This window comes from Triturus cristatus, chromosome 9 (assembly GCF_964204655.1).
Source record: "Triturus cristatus chromosome 9, aTriCri1.1, whole genome shotgun sequence".
In the NCBI taxonomy this organism is placed as follows: Eukaryota; Metazoa; Chordata; class Amphibia; order Caudata; family Salamandridae; genus Triturus; species Triturus cristatus.
In genome coordinates this window covers 1,044,370,592-1,044,389,109 of record NC_140592.1, presented here as the reverse complement: position 1 = coordinate 1,044,389,109, position 18,518 = coordinate 1,044,370,592, and the positions used below count along the sequence as shown (strand labels likewise).

Sequence of the window (18,518 nt, the reverse complement as noted above, 5' to 3'; positions counted from 1 at the left end):
ACTACTCTACTACTCTCTACAACTCACTCTCTACTACTCACTCTCTACTACTCTCTACTACTCACTCTCTACTACTCACTCTCTACTACTCTCTACTATCCACTCTCTACTATTCACTCTCTACTACTCACTCTCTACTACTCTCTCTTTACTACTCACTCGCTACTACTCTCTACTACTTACACTCTACTACTCTCTACTATTCTCTACTACTAACTCTCTACTACTCACTCTACTACTCTTTACTACTCTCTACCACTTACTCTCTACTACTCACTCTCTACTACTCTCTACTACTCTCTCTACTACTCACTCTACTACTCTCTACTACTCACTCTCTACTACTCTCTCTCTACTATTCTCTCTCTACTACTCACTCTCTACTACTCACTCTCTACCATTCACTCTCTACTACTCACTCTCGACTACTCACTCCCTACTACTCGCTCTCTACTACTCTCCACTACTCACTCTCCACTACTCACTCTCTACTACTCACTCTCTACTACTGTACTACTCTCTTCTTCTCTCTCTCTACTACTCACTCTCTACTACTCTACTACTCTCTCTACTACTCACTCTCTACTACTCTCTACTACTCACTCTACTGCTCTCTACTTCTCTCTACCACTCACTCTCTACTACTCTAGTACTCACTCTCTACTACTCTCTGTCTACTACTCACTCTCTACTACTCACTCTCTACTACTCACTCTCTACTACTCTCTACTACTCACTCTCTACTACTCTCTCTCTGCTACTCTCTACTACTCACACTCTACTACTCACTCTCTACTACTCGCTCTCTACTACTCTCTACTACTCACTCTCTACTACTCTCTACTACTCACTCTCCACTTCTCACTCTCTACTACCTGCTCTCAACTACTCTCTGCTACTCACTCTACTACTCGCTCTCTACTACTCTACTACTCTCTACTACTCTCTCTACTTCTCACTCTCTACTACTCTCTCTACTGCTCTCTACTACTCTCTACTACTCACTCTCTACTACTCTCTGCTACTCACTCTACTACTCCACTACTGTCTACTACTCCACTACTCTCTACTACTCACTCTCTACTACTTTACTACTCTCTACTACTCTCTCTCTACTACTCACTCTCTACTACTCTATACTACTCACTCTCTACTACTCTCTACTACTCACTCTCTACTACTCACTCTCTACTATTCACTCTCTACAACTCACTCTACAACTCTCTACTACTCACTATCTACTACTCTCTACTGCTCACTCTCTACTACCCACTCTCTACTACTCTCTACTACTCTCTACTACTCACTCTCTACTACTCTCTACTACTCTCTCTCTCTGCTACTCACTCTCTGCTACTCACTCTCTACTACTCACTCTCTACTACTCTCCACTACTCGCTCTACTACTCACTCTCTACTACTCTCTAGTACTCACTCTATACTACTCACTTTTTACTACTCACTCTCTACTACTCTCTACTACTCTTTCTCTACTACTCACTCTCTACTACTCACTCTCTGCTACTCTCTCTTCTACTCTCTACTACTCTCTACTACTCACTCTCTACTCTCTACCTCTCTACCCCTCTCTACCTCTCTCTCTACTACTCTCTACCTCTCTCTACCTCTACCTCTCTACCTTTACACCTCTACCTCTCTACCTCTGTCTACACGCACACATATGCACATACATATATGCATATATATGAATATGCATTTATATATATGTATGTGTATATCTATATATACATACATTCCCAAATTTGTCGAAGTAAAGATGCACACTCAGGAGTCAGTAAGCCACCACAGGGGTTTATTTCCGTAAACCGCTACGCGTTTCGACACTCGAAGTGTCTTGATCACACGATTTTCACAGTGTTCAATGACGTGCATATAATAATAACAAAAGACATAGAAAAGGCACTTCATTTGAAAGACCCACATCCACCCTGGTTTTGCATCCATCTTGTAGTGGTTGACAGTACAAGTGTAAAATGCAATGACATGCTAGATATCGTCTCAGTGTATTGAGATTTACATATAACTCAAGCCAACTAACCAAATGAATAAATGAATGTTGGCAGCATGTCGTAAAACATAACCCAGCTTACTTGTCTATAAATTGTAGTTATGTTAAAACAGTGGTGAAAAGCTGATAGCTTAAATTTAAGTTGCGTGCAACCATTATCAAAAAAAGCATTTCGGCTAAATGTCCATTTGTCATGCATAGCACCTCCCAATAGGAGGAATGATTGCCAGATACTCCATTCAATGCGATCTAGTGTCAAAGATTATAGAAGTCGACAAGGTATACTAAGCTAGTGCTCTTTTGATACTCGACTTGTATGAAGTTATATTGGAAGTGGGACTATGTCTATACCAATGCCACAGTGGCTCTAATCAGAGGCCTTTTGTAATTCATATATACTTATAGAAACTCAACAAAGGTGTTACCACAACAAAACCATCATTACAAAAAAGAGTTTGCAAAAAACTATTGTGAAGAAATACTTATTATCATCTCTTGTCTTGATGAAAAGTGCCAAGGTGATTCTGGTGAAGAAAAGGGTAGGGTACCCGTGAAGTTATAACCACAAGTGCAAGCGAAGGGTCCCTTCCTTTCCTCAGGACGATATCTAGCATGTCATTGCATTTTACACTTGTACTGTCAACCACTACAAGATGGATGCCAAAACCAGGGTGGATGTGGGTCTTTCAAATGAAGTGCCTTTTCTATGTCTTTTGTTATTATATGCACGTCATTGAACACTGTGAAAATCGTGTGATCAAGACACTTCGAGTGTCGAAACGCGTAGCGGTTTACGGAAATAAACCCCTGTGGTGGCTTACTGACTCCTGAGTGTGCATCTTTACTTCGACAAATTTGGGATTGTTTATGCACCGGCGTTGGGTTTCTGCCGGCAGACGCACCACCTGGCAACGGGACTGATCCCGGAAGGACCCGTATCTTTTTGGAAAATACATATTGGAGGGATCGCATGCCGGCTGGATTTACAAGGAAGAGAACTTATCATTGCAAGGAGAGTGTGGGGATCACTGCAACTACAAGATTTGAAGGTGAGCCTGGGTTCGCGGCTACGCTGACTGGGGAGGGAGACGTTCGCACACTTGTGTCCGGGCTGACTTCCTGGTTAGCGGGTGCGCCGAGGCACCGGACCGTGCCTTCTTACATATATGAGCTAGCAGGTGGGAAACGAACTTAGAGACTCAATACTTATTTATGGTAACATCTGCCAATTGTTTATTTACCCACAGAACTCTCACTTCTATTCAGCACCAGGAACTGCCTACGAGTGGCAGGGGAGTCGTTTTTGGCAATACAGGGATTAAAAAGAAGCGGTGATTCATTAGCGCACATTTTCTTTTTATCGTGACGTGTAAAACTCTTGGAGTGTACTACACAAAACATTTTTCTCAACACAGTCACAACTAACATGGATGATGAAGATGGGAGGCGGAGAGAGGCACAGACATTATTCGCCCGAGCACCAGGAAAGGGCATAAGCGCAAAGACAGTGGCAGAGCAACCCGCAGCAAGTTTGTTAAATACGAAACTCAAAAGATATGAGAAACTGAAAAAGCAAGAAACTTCAAAATGGTGGGAGGCGATCTCCCTCCAAGACTATATGGAGAAGGATATGGTACCACGTGGTTTAAGAATTTACATCACTCCATCACATGAATCCCCTAATCCACAGATGCTTGATGACTGGGCAGCAAATTCAGCAGCCAGCTCAAAGAACATGTTGGGTATATTGGTGAAATATGCATGGGAAGACCGTGATGCAATTATTAAGGAACTCAAAGAAATGGAGGAGGATTTTAATAAAAATACAGAACAAGAAAATATCAGGAAATTTAACGATGAACTTAAAGGAAGATTGAAAAAATATGAGGATGACATAAAATTCCGTAAACAAAGAAAATTACACAGAGACTGTGGGGACTATGAGAGTGGCCGGATTTTAACCTATAGCCCTAAATATGACCATCTATACAGTCAAGGAGATGCCCGTGCAAAAGGTACTATTGACTCTGTTGTCCCAGCAGACACACAAGAGAATACACCAATAAGTGATTCGGATACCGATGGGTCAGTATTAACAGCTAGCACTGCCTCTGATGTGGAAATTACATCCAAACCGGCGACTTTTTTAGACGAATTTCGGGTGTTGAGAACACGACGACAGAGAGAACAGGCTCAATCAACACCCCAATCATCACAAAGAGCAAGAGGCCAAAGTCGAGGGAGAGGAAGAGCAAGAGGCAGGGCCGGTCAAAGAAAAGACGCCTCAAATGGAAACAGAGGAGACTTAAACAGAGAGCCAGTGGGAACCAGACGTGGAGGCTACAGAAGAGCCAAGTAAACATGGATAGGACAATGGTAAATCGAACTATCATTAATCTATCGTCAAGAACATTAACTGAAATGGAAAAAAAACACTCTATGTTTAGGATTGACCTTTTGTCCAACCGAATTGTTTAACTACACCAATACAAGGGTAGATATTTTTAAATTCATTCGGAAGTTAAAACTCAGGAAATGGCACTCTTTATTTAACAACAGACCCACAGAGAATGTGTTAACAATATCCGACGAAGAAAGTAGTTGTCCTGAACTTACTGTGGGGGATGCTACTGTATTGCAAACTGTGTATAGCTTGAGCAATGTGTTAACGAATGATGAGAGGGTATATACTCACAATATACAAGCACTGATAAAGCAGCATACACTCCTTTCAAACCCAAATCTATTTTTTGTCCGGTTCTTCCTCATGATTCGCTAGATACTTTTCATGAAGTGGTCACTAAAGAACTCAACAAACACAAGTATAAAACAGTAAGATACAACAAAGTGAGTTTTAATTTGTCTAAGCAACAAAGGGATTTTATTACCTCTCTTGCTAAAGATAAAAATGTTGTCATTAGGCCATCGGACAAAGGAGGTTATATTGTACTCTGGGGGAGACAACTTTACATTGAAGAAGTACGCAAACAACTTAATGATGAGAACTTCTATGATAACAGTAACACTACAGAGTACAATTTGAGTATAACAGACACATGGGAGAAACTTGCTCTTTGGCAAGAGACAGGTCTGCTCACATGGCCAGAATATTGTTTCCTCAAAAAAGATTACCCCAAATTACCTATAATATATTTGCTGCCCAAAATTCACAAAGATGCCACTAAACCACCAGGTAGACCAATTGTTTCATCAATAGGGAGTGTAAATGAAAACATATCTAAGTATACAGATCACTTTTTGAGAGAATATGTGACACTTCTCCCTTCCTACACAAAAGATACCAAGGATTTCCTTAACAAAATTGGGAAGGGGAAGTGGGTTAAGGATTACTTACTGATTACCCTGGACGTAAGTTCATTATACACCATTATTGCTTATGACCAGGGTATTGAAGCTTGTTTTCATTTTTTGAAGGAACGTGACATAGGCTACCTTGAGCACACGCACATGCTTGTAGAGATGCTGAGGATGTGTCTTACTAACAATATCTTCATGTTTGATGGTGATCTCTACAGGCAGGTGCGTGGTACTGCAATGGGTTCATGCTTTGCACCAAGTTTTGCAAATCTGTTCCTGGGCAAATGGGAGGAGGAAATTCGAAAGGATGTAAATCTTGAACTAGACTTTAACTTAGTGGAGGTCTGGATCAGGTATATTGATGATCTTTTTATTGTTTGGAGCGGTACGGAGTTTGTAGCACAGAATTTTATTCGGAAGCTCAATTCCAATCCATATAATATTGTACTTACCTCCAACATGAGTAAAGAAAAATTGGAATTTCTTGACACTCTAGTCATAGTACAGGAAGGAAAGCTAGTCACCAGTCTCCATAGAAAGGAAACTGCAGGTAATAGTCTCCTTCATGCCCTCAGTGCTCATCCAGAAGCTCTCAAGTGGAGCATCCCTTTTGGTGAGTTATTGAGGGCAAGAAGAAACTGTAGTACTGATGAAATGTATATGTGTGAACAAGAGAAAATGCTCATGAGATTCAGGGAACGTGGCTATCCGGAATGGGCTCTTACTAGAGCTCTGAATAGGATTAAGGTAACCACTAGATCAAGCACCCTGGAAACTAAACAAGAAATAATGGAGGGTGAACCTGAAACCAGAGTGATCACTACATTCAACCATGACTCTGAACAAATTAAAAAAATACTTGCCGACAACTGGAAAATCCTTAAGTCTGACAATGTGATAGGATCCAACATAGGTGACAGACCCCGAGTCATTTATCGGAGGGGCAGGAGTCTGAGAGATGTTTTGGTTAAAGGTGATATTTCAGAAATCCCGAACAACAGCATCCATAATCTCAAAGGCTTTTATCCATGCGGTCATTGCAGGGCATGCAGATCAAGCCACATGGTTAAGGACTTTGAGGTCCCAGGCACTAGACATAACAGAATGATAAGACAATTCCTGACATGTAGTACCAGTTTCACAATATATGTCTTGGAATGCCCTTGTAAATTGAGGTATGTTGGTAGTACCACATGCATGGCCAAGAAACGGGTTCAAGAACACTTACGGGCCATTACCAACAAAGATCTACATTACCCCATTGCCCACCATTTCCAAGAAAAACATCAATCCAATAACTCTTTTCTCAGATTTTTTGCCATTGAACAGGTTAGCATAGGCAAAAGGGGCGGCAATAGAGAACTAGCCCTTAGGAAAAAAGAATCCAAATGGATTATAGAACTGGAAACTAGATTCCCGGGAGGACATAACCTCGATGAGGAACTAGCCAGCCATCTGCATGAAGTTTAGAAGTTTTCTTAGTTTTTAACTGTGTTGAATTAAGACTGAGTGTACAGTATTTCTGTAGAAAATTTAATAATTGTATTTGATGTAATGTGATTTTAATTGTGTCCTTTGTCTTGTTGTATTTCACAGGAGGAAAGGAAGGGACCCTTTGCTTGCACTTGTGGTTATAACTTCACGGGTACCCTACCCTTTTCTTCACCAGAATTACCTTGGCACTTTTCATCAAGACAAGAGATGATAATAAGTATTTCTTCACAATAGTTTTTTGCAAACTCTTTTTTGTAATGATGGTTTTGTTGTGGTAACACCTTTGTTGAGTTTCTATAAGTATATATGAATTACAAAAGGCCTCTGATTAGAGCCACTGTGGCATTGTTATAGACATAGTTCCACTTCCAATATAACTTCATACAAGTCGAGCATCAAAAGAGAACTAGCTTAGTATACCTTGTCGACTTCTATAATCTTTGACACTAGTTCACATTGAATGGAGTACCTGGCAATCATTCCTCCTATTGGGAGGTGCTATGCATGACAAATGGACATTTAGCCGAAAAGCTTTTTTTGATAATGGTTACACGCAACTTAAATTTAAGCTATCAGCTTTTCACCACTGTTTTAACATAACTACAATTTATAGACAAGTAAGCTGGGTTATGTTTTACGACATGCTGCCAACATTCATTTATTCATTTGGTTAGTTGGCTTGAGTTATATGTAAATCTCAATACACTGAGACGATATCTAGCATGTCATTGCATTTTACACTTGTACTGTCAACCACTACAAGATGGATGCCAAAACCAGGGTGGATGTGGGTCTTTCAAATGAAGTGCCTTTTCTATGTCTTTTGTTATTATATGCACGTCATTGAACACTGTGAAAATCGTGTGATCAAGACCCTTCGAGTGTTGAAACACGTAGCGGTTTACGGAAATAAACCCCTGTGGTGGCTTACTGACTCCTGAGTGTGCATCTTTACTTCGACAAATTTGGGATTGTTTATGCACCGGCGTTGGGTTTCTGCCGGCAGACGCACCACCTGGCAACGGGACTGATCCCGGAATGGCCCGTATCTTTTTGGAAAATATATACATACATATATAAACATATATATAATCTGCATATCTATATAAATACAAATATAAATGCATGCATACATATACATATATGCATACATATGCATGTTATGCACATGAAGGTTTGAAAAACACTAATACAAGCAAAGCTAAAGAGCCACCTAATTACAAACAGTATTGCTTTAACTTAAATGAGGGTGAGACCTATTGCATTTTCAATGCTTGTTTACTTTGGTTCTATCAAGAAGGCATTCAGATGTGTCACACATTTCCCATAAATTCTGAATGTTAGCGCTCTAGTTGCTCATTAGATCAGTGTAGTAAAGCTACTGCTCACCTGGGAAGTCTGCTGCTGGTATTCAAAGTGCATGTTTCAGTCTGCATGTCAGAATTTTTTAATGAAATAGAAGAGGATTTGAGAAGTCAAAATGTGCCCTAATTTTTCTTTCTGCAGCACTAATCATAATTTCCATGGCAAAATGAACCCCCTCATGTTGTTCCTTTGCAAATTAAATGTTTTAAGTGTTACCACTTTATTCCAATCAAGATGGCTACAGGTGTGCCATACTTTTGTCATAAGTAGGACTGTTAGCGCTCTAGTTGTTCTTTAGAACACTCTGGGACATTCTGTCATTGGGCTATACTTGGGCTATATCTGGGTGATATTTGTGCTACATTTGGGCTCTTTTGTCTCTGGTGGCCATCTTGGGAGACTTATTTGTTATATGAAGTTTCCTAATTTCCTCATTTACTACAGTCTCCTCAGTAGGAAATACTTTCAGTTTTTTACTTTGATTCCACCAAGAAGGCATTCAGATGTGTCACACATTTGCCATAAATTCACAATGTTAGCACTCTAGTTGCTCATTAGATCACTGTAGTAAAGCTACTGCTCACCAGGGAAGTCTGCTGCTGGTATTGAAAGGACATGTTTCAGTCTGCATGTCAGAATTGTTTAATGAAATAGAAGAGGATTTGAGAAGTCACTCAAAATGTGCCCTAGTTTTTCTTTCTGCAGCACTAATCATACTTTCTATGGCAAAATGAACCCCCTCATTTTGTTACTTTTTAAATTAAATGTTTTAAGAGTTACCACTTTATTCCAATCAAGATGGCTTCAGGTGTGCCATACGTTTGTCATAAGTAGGACTGTTAGCGCTCTAGTTGTTCTTTAGAACACTCTGGGAAGCTGCAGTAGAACAGAAAGGAATCAACTGACAGTCTCTGCCCTTGTTGGATGTACATGTTTTACTCAGAATGTCAGACTTCATTCTCACATGACTGAGAAAGATAATGTGAATTTACAGAAAATATGCTCTCAGTTTAGCTTATAGATCACCTTCCAAACCTCTGTGGGAAGAGCATGAGAAAATAGTTTTCTCTCAAACATGATTCATGATATCCCAGCAGAAGGCTTTTTCACATGGTAAAATCACCTTAGAGCACACCACAATTCCTAAAATGAGTATGGTACCATCAACAAATGATTTATAATGTAACTAAAGTCTTAAAACCTTCTATTAACTGCAATGCTTTTTAATGAGGTGCTATCATGTATATTGGTCCCAAGATGGCTGCCAACACTTCTTGGATGAAGTGCTGACAGCCAATCAGATCTCACGATGAGATGTGTGGTTAGGCTCCGCCCAGATATATATGTGATTTTACTTTTGATTCTCTCAGGAACTACTGAACGGATTTAAACCATTTAACCAAAAGGCACGAGTCTGAACTGAGGACTACCTCTTTGCCAAATTTTGTCTAATTCCGTTCAGCAGTTCGGGCTGTAGCTGCGGCTAAAGGTCCTATGGGAAATTGCATGGGGAAAACACCTTTTGGGACCCCCCTTTTGAAAATTCCCTTACTATATATATATATATATATATATAACCTTACTGGCGGTCGCCAGTCGGTAGTTATAGTTAGGACCTATTATCCATCGGAAATCCCCAACATTCTATTCCCAATAACTTTTGCGCCGATTGACGAATCTTCGCGGAATTTTCAAATTTTTTTACCAGCTCCGTAAGCTATATATATTACCTTACTGGCGGTCGCCAGTCGGTAGTTATAGTTAGGACCTAGTTTCCATAGGAAAAGCGTTTTTTTGATTTCACAATATCTTTGGCACCGTTTGATGAATCTTTGCGAAATATTTAAAACTAATGGCCCTCTCCGGTCAACTCCTATCTTGAAAGTTTCGGGGTGATTCATAAAGTGGGAGCCAAGAAAAAAGGGGGTCCTAAAACACGTTTTCTCCATTTTAATTTCCATAGGAACTTTTGTTGTGGGTACAGCCCGAACTGCTGAACGAAATTACACCACATTTCGCAGAGAGGCAGCTTTTGGTCCAGAGTGCACTCTTTGCTTTAAATGATGTAAATCCGTTCAGTAGTTCCTGAGAAATTTTAAAATAAATCATTTCAATATCTGATGACCGTGGTGGATCCGCAAACCCTCACAATCACGAGCTTCATTCTGATTGGCTGCCAACACTTCTTGGTTTGAAACCGAGTCACAAGCAAAAAGAGAAAAAAAATATTTTTTTTAAAGAAAAGGGGACAGGGTAGAAACACCCTGACACCCTAGGCCTGGTTAGGGGGTCCTATAGGGCGCCCCAGGGCCAAAAAAAGCAGTTTTTTAAAACCAAATTCATGTACATCACTGATGTCATCAGTGATGTCATTTGAGATGTCATCAGTGATGTCACCGACCATGTTATGAGTGATGTAATATGTGACGTCATCAGCAGTGCATTGCGGGGCGCGAGTTATAGTTAGCTCAACTAACTATAAAGCCGAACTTCTCTGGTTTTGTCCAACTAACTATAACGGCCCTGAAACCTGTGTTTTTTTTCAATGAAAAAAAAAATATATATATATATATATATTTATATTTATATATATATATATATATATATATATATATATATATATATATATATATTCCTCCAAGCCCAGCCGCGTCCACCGAAGGGGAGCAGGTGCCAGGTGATGGGTGCAGGCCCCGTTGCTATCTCAGATAAAGAACAGAGTCAAAGAGACAGACCCAGGAAGGCTCGCTCTCCTTTTTTTTTTGATACAGAGGGTACATAAAAAGAAGTAAATAAACAAAGAAGAATAACTATTAATTGCATACATATAGCAGATAATCATATCAAGCAGGCAAGAAAGCGAAAAAGAAAGAAGAGGAAAAGAAAGGAAGAAAAAGAACGATATATGTCTAGAGAATCATACAAACAATTCCCATAGGTGGCCACATTTTTGCGGTGAGCATATACCTCTAGTTTTGGCCAGTGCCTGTTCCATCTCATAAATGTCTTTCATGAGAGCTAGCCATTCACAGAAAATAGGAGGGTTAGGCGATATCCATGTCCTTGCAATGCAGAGGCGGGCAGCAACTAATGCACTAGAAAGAATACTTCTCATGACACGATTATCACTCTCCTTAAGTCCTAACATAATCTCTTTGTTAGTGAGAAAAAAATTAGAACCCAAACAATGACCAATATGCTGTGTAACTTTCCCCCCAAAAACACCCAACATATGACAAGTGCGTAACATGTGGAGGGTGTTGGCTGCAGTAAGCACCCTTAGGGCAACATGATCTATCTACGCCATCTACCACATACCCCTGTGCCTTTTGTTGCCATTTACTAATCCTTTCAGGAGAGTAATAAAGCAAACAAATAGTTCAGAACTGTTGCAGGTTTAGACTTATAGAATAGAGAGAGTTATCTAAGAAGTATCCGTAGTGATACCTAATGTCTGACTCCATTTGGAAGCTAAACGATTAGTATCATCACTCCTGAAACAGCAGAGTTGTATATATATATATATATTGAACTTATTCTGGCTTTAAGCGAATGATTTAAAAAATATGTCAGTAGTTCATGAGAATGTGGAAGTTGCAGCCGTTTTCATTTTAAGAAGTAGTCTGGGATTTGTAAATATTTAAAAAAAGATTGTTGTGGAAGTTTAAAGGCAGATTGTAAAGATACAAAGATACAGAAGCTGTTGATATCATGAAGCTGGCCCAGCCGTTCAATTCCACACCTTGCCCACCTGCGAACAGTGAGATCATGAAATATACTTGGGAAAATTGGATTATTCCATAATTTGAAATAGTCATGCTGAGCGAGATCTTCGAAATAGTTTAAGCATTAAACGAATATCTCTTGCCATATACGGACCATGTCCCTAATGGCCTTGAAATGGACCCTTTTATAATAGTAAGTTAATTGATCCTAAATAGAAACATTTTGCTGTCTGTGCCCAATGCAAGAGAAAGGCCAAAGTATGGTTGTTTATCAGTTAATAAACTTTGCAAACGCCTGGTAAATGCTACCCGAAAGTAAAGTTTAAAATCAGGGAGTTGTAATCCACCCAGCTTATAGGGGAGTTTAAGTAGACATATCGTACGACGTGTTTGCTTGTAGCCCCACATGAAACTGTTGATAGCACCTTCCAATTTTTGGAAATAATAGTTGGGGACATGTATAGGGATAGCTCGGAATAAATATAGAAACTTAGGCAGAATTGTCATCTTAATTATATTGCACCTGCCAAAAATGGTTATTGGAAGTTTATTCAAATTCTTCAACTTTGGTATAACCGAGTGCAGTAATGTCCCGTAATTAAGTCTCCATATTTGTTCGATAGTTGCAGAAATCCAAACCCCCAAATAAGTTACAACAGCGCAGCCACCAGTTATAGGTGTAGGCAAATCTAAGTTGTGAAGGATTTGAGTTTTATGGGAGTTAAGTTTATACGCTGAAAAAAGGCAAAATGTTTTTGCTTCTTCATGAATTACAGTCAATGCTGCTGCTGAGTCAGATGAAAAAAAATACAATATCGTCGGCATAAGCAATAGTCTTCAGTTGAAATGTCCCATTGCTAAATGGAGTAATACAAATATTCTGATTTAGTGCTTTAATGAATGTCTCAATATATAAAGCAAACAGCATAGAGAAGAGTGGGCACCCCTGCCGGGTACCACGACGTATCGAAAAGGGAGAAGAATGCAGGTTGGTATATAAAAGTTTAGCCTGTGGGTTGATATATAACGCACAAATCCATTTAAAAAATGGCCTGGTAAACCGTTAATAGTTAATGTTACCCATAATGCATCCCACACGACGTGGTTGAATGCCTTTTCAGCATCTAGAAGGACCATTTCCAAATTACGAGATGTCCTGTTATCGATATCGAACACTGCTATAGTTGTATTAACATGAGCAGTAGTATCTCTACCTATTATAAACCCATGCTGTTGATCAGATACGAGACCTGGCATAGAAGGCACCAGCCGGTCTGCCAGTACTTTGGCGAAGATTTTAGCGTCAGAGTTAATGAGGGATATTAGGCAATAGGACCAGCAATCGTCCACAGATTTGCCCTTTTTAAGAAAAAAACAATGTTAGTCATATCCCAAGATTTGGGAGCTTCCATACGCTCCCCTATCTGATGTATAACATCATGAAGTAACGGGAGAATAGAATTTGTAAAAGTTTTATAAAATTTGTTTGGAAAAGTATCATCCCCAGCAGCCTTGCCAGAGGGCAGCGCTGCTATAGCAGATGCAATTTCTTCATTGGCAATATCTTATTGTAGAAGATCAGCTGCTCCAGGCTCAGAGGTAGAGGGTCGCAAAGTTGTAGGTATTCATCCAGTGCAGTTTTGTCTATGTTGCAGGGCAAGGTGTAGAGCTCCTTGTAAAATTGGGTAAATGGCTCTAGAATTGAGTCAGAGGAAGTGTACAGTCGACCATCTCTACCCTTTATCGAGTTTATTATGTTTTAGATTTTTTATCAGCAACCTGGTATGCCAAGATCCTCCTAACCTGATCCCCATACTCATATTGGTGAGAACGATTTTGACATTCAGAAGGACCTCTTCGGCCTTGTATGAGCATGCACAGATTCATTGTAAGCTTCTCCCATATGGAGTCATTTTTTCGCTATATTTTCAGGCTCATTATGTCCAGACCTGCTGGTGTTTCTTCCATATCTTTTCGGCCTTGAAAAAGTCCATAGAAGGAAAAACGTGTTGGATGCCAGTGTTTTTTATACTACATTGAGAAGAAAAGAATGAGAAAATAAAGAGAAAAGAAAACGGGAAATGGACTTCCTGTGATTACTGATTTGGTTAATGCCTTTGGAACATGATGGACTGATTTTTGTGTGCCTCTGCATATGTGTATATATTTGTATCTCTATAGAGACATTTCTCTCTAGAGTGAGTCTCGTCTTGGGTAGAAAGAGACTTATTGCCGGGAGAGCACCACACCACACTGTACAAATGTCCATACGACCACCCGGTTGACCTAGTCAATAGATGTGCATTCGCAATTAGGCATTGCCACCTTTGTGCGCTTGTGTGAATTAATTAGCTTTTCCATTGCTGTTTGTCCAGTGTATCTGTAGAATGCTGGGTCATAGTATGAATGCATTGTATGACAGGTAGCGACTTTGGATGTGGGTATGAGTGAGTGGAGTGTTATGTGGGGGGGTAATCTGATTTTATATAAACTATAATATTATTTTCTTTATTGTGAAAAACGGATGTCTTTTACAGTACCTGGAAGGAAATGTTAAAATATACATATAGACTTTTTTATGAGATATGTTTACTAAGACCAATGAATATGATAGAATGTAAGAAAAATGAATAAACATGGTCTGTAAAAAGATACTGAATATGTAGCATAAATGTATCTGAGGATTAGAACCAATAGCATTTGTGAGATATACGATAAGAAATAGAGGTCAAGTGGGAACTTGCTCCAATATAGTGAAAAAAGGAAAGGATTTGACAAGTTTGAATTTTTTAACCTGGTGGATGCTATTGAAGGTGACAAATTTGTGGAAACCAGTTTGTTGCCAGAAGTGGCTTCATCAAGCTTGATTTCAATCTAAATAAAACCGACCAACACAAATGGGTGCTTTGCTATTGTGTGAAGACATTACAGCTATTCATTGCCTAGACCTGGGGTACCACCTTACGTTTTGCTGCTTCAAAGATATCTTCATAGGTTACTTGTGATGAAGATTTATTGATCAAGTAATTGCTGTCAAATCCACAAACAACGCATACATTTGTTGTTATGCATTCATTGGCATTAATGAATGGATTCTAAACCCAGTAATTCAGTGTTATAACATTGCAACAGCGAGTAACAGAACTTGTTAACCATTGTTGCTATGTTATAAAGGAATTCCAGGCTGCTCTGGCTGGACTCTTCAAGAACCTGTCAGGGCAGTGGTAGAAAGCAGGGAGCACCCCTTCTGGAGAAGAGGGAAGGAAAGGGACAGAGAGCAGTGGAGGTGATTTGCAGGAGGCCATGTATTTCTTTTTTAAATATGGGACAGGGAGGAGCCATGTTATGTTATGTACAGCTCCTCTATTAATCCTCTGCTCCCTACGTAGCAGTTGAAATCCGGAGCTAATGGTTTTGGAGGCCACGCATAACTGAACATTATAGAAGGGTAAATAGTAAATTACGGGTGAATTACTGCCCCACAGATAAAAAACAGTACCTGGATGCTACCAAATGTTACCACAAAGCCATACAGTCAATGCGAGCCGCCTTTATCACCAACAAGATAGCATCTAGCAACAATCCTACGAAATGCATTTTTAAGATTCTCAGTGATCTTAAAAAGAGGAAGGATCTGCCTACCTCTTCCATCACTTCTGAAAAACACTGTGAGGATCTGGCCACCCATTTTGTTCAAAAAGTAGAAACCATCGATAAAACCTTCCCTAACTGCCCTAAGGTTTTAGAGAGCCCTTTAATACCTATATCTAACGCTATACTAGAGGCTATTCCTTTCATTTCTCAGGAGGGGTTTCTTGCTTTGAGTACCAAAGTTAAATCAGGCTCTCCTCTTGACCCCATGAGACCGGCTCAATTCAGGGACTGCTTATCCGTACTTCTCACACTTCTACTACTGACCATTAACTCCTCCTTCAGCAAGGCATTGGTCCCCATGTCCTGGAAGCAAGCCAAGGTGCTTCCATTGCTAAAGAAACCGCTACTGGACCCCACTAAGCCTGAAAACTTTCGACCGATCTCTCTCTTGCCCTGGGTTGCTAAAGTGGCGGAGGCCCGTGTCAATAAAGTTCTCTCTGACTTTTTAAATAATAAGAAGATCTTAGACCGGTCTCAGATTGGTTTCCGCGCCGGCCACAGTACCGAAACAGCACTCTTAGTGGTAAGTGAGCATCTGCGTTCCATCCTAGATGAAGGTCAAACAGCTGCACTCATATTGCTTGATTTGAGCGCCGCGTTTGACACGGTCTTCCATCAGATCCTACTGCGCCCACTAGAGGAAGCTGGAGTAAAAGATCTTGCTCTGGAATGGTTCCGCTCTTTCCTGTCAGACAGATCATTTCAGATTTATGCCCCCCCTTTCGCTTCTTCCATCCAGCCCATTGAGCAGGGGGTCCCGCAGGGCTCGGCCTTAAGTCCGGCTCTGTTTAACCTTTATGTTCAGCCCCTGGCAGTAGTCGCACGCGACCATGGCCTCACCTTGGTCTCGTACGCGGATGACACCCAGATGGTGGTGGCTCTTTCGGATGATCATGCCAACGGTGCCACCCAGTTTCGGAAGGGCCTCGAGGCGGTTGCAGGCTGGCTGACGGAGAACTGTCTTCAGCTCAACGCCAGTAAATCCGAGGTGCTACTGGTGGGAAAGGATAAGGGGCTTTGGAACACTCAGTGGTGGCCTCCTTCTTTGGGCCCTGCCCCTACCCCTAAGCAGGTGGTAAAGAACCTTGGGCTTTGGCTCAATTCTACCCTGGGTTTCCAAGATCACACCAAAAAAATCGCAGGCACCTGTTTTGGTCTTTTACGTGGTCTAAGGCCTATTCTAGGGTTCTTTAACTCGACTATACGTCAACTTATAGTCCAGGCTACCATTCTATCTAGACTCGATTATGCGAATTCTTTGCTGCTAGGCGTCAATAAAGCGGAATTGAACCGTCTGCAGCGCGTCCAGAATACAGCTGCACGAGTCTTACTTGGACTCTCAAGAACGTGCTCTGGAACGGATGCTGTTCGCCGCCTCCATTGGCTCCCTATCTCAAAAAGGGTCGAATTCAAAACCCTATGCCTCACCTTTAAAATTCTAAAGTTTTCTACACCTGAGATACTGTCGGGCCTGATTACTCCTTACGTACCTGCCCGCATACTGTGATCATCAGAATTGATCTTGGCTTCTGTCCCCCGAGTTAAGCGAACCCGAGCTGGGGGTAGGTCTTTCCGTCTTCTTGCTGCTAAGCTATGGAACTCCCTCCCCTTGAAGATCCGCAGCATAGATTCTCTGATATCCTTGCGAAAGGCTATCAAAACTTTTCTCTTTCCCATGGCCTAACCGGACTTCACTTGGAAACTGCTGTCAGCGCCGGGACGCCCCTTCGCCGGGGCAGCTGTGCGCTTTATAAATTGCTTAACATAACATAGAAGGGTAAATAGTAAATTACGGGTGTATTTTTCGCCTCGGATTCTGAGTGACATCATAGATAATTCATGTGCTATTGTCTCTAATGGGTGTTGGATTCGTACACAATCAATATTTTAAGTCAAAGAACAGGAATTTGTAGAGGACTAAATACAGAAAGTTGGAATGAGGCAGTGATTAGATGGTTCATTCTGCTCTTTTAACAATTGCTCAGATCTTTTACAAAAAATACCACTGCGGGAGTGGCATTACATTTCTGACTTATTAATACTGTGGAGAGCACTGACGATTCACACAGCATTTTTCAATAAACGAGCACTGACACAGAGGATGGAGGGTCATGACCTTAAAAGTCTGCAGCTGGTGATGCCTTCCTCTGGTTTACTGCATGGGCGGCAGGAAGCTCCTACAATAGGATCTGCTCTCTGCTCTGTGCATGGTCCAGGCCCAGATCCAGAAAAATGTACATAATTATTATAATTAAAAATAATCACAATTTGCCTTGTTGCACCAATCTAACCATTAAAATCTGACAAATTGATGTGCTGTGCCACCACCTGACTGCATTAAACGATTCAGACTGCCTTGATAGGGCGGGGTCCTGCCCAAGGGGTGCACAGCGACAGCCAGCGGTATATATAAATACCAAACTCTCAGCAACGCTTTCAGATTCTTGACTGACCATCCATTCAGGTAAGAGATGAGTTGTGGGAATGTGGTTTGTGTCGGTGGAAACTCTGTGTTGTGGGTGCATATTTCAATGTCTTGATTTAATTGCAAATGTATAGATACACGCATAATTTAAGCGTTAGTAGTACTCGTTTTAGAATGTTTTCGATATATTTATCTGTGCAATCTGAATTTTTTAAGTTGATTTTTTACTCTAGAACTTTGTGTGTATACTAAAAGAAAATGCTCATCGCTGGAGTAAGTAGACAACTACATAGGTTTCATAAAAATAAATTTGTGGGGACAGAAGGAAAAGAACGAATGTAACTGCTGACACAACACTGCTGTGAGATTACCCTCTCAGGCCCTCTTTAGGTTTCAATTATTTTTATTGGCATTTTTGTAGTTCTATAAATTCATAAATAGATGCAGTCAGATTTCTGCCACAGTAATTAATTATACAAATACTGCCATTCCCTTAATCTAATATTTT

General features: G+C 40.5%; 1 protein-coding gene across 1 annotated transcript in view; it reads left to right on the top strand.

Annotated features, from left to right (window-relative positions):
* LOC146799324 (uncharacterized) overlaps nt 1–18,518 on the top strand; it is a 412,174-nt gene that overhangs the window by 104,750 nt on the left and 288,906 nt on the right. The window lies entirely within an intron of this gene.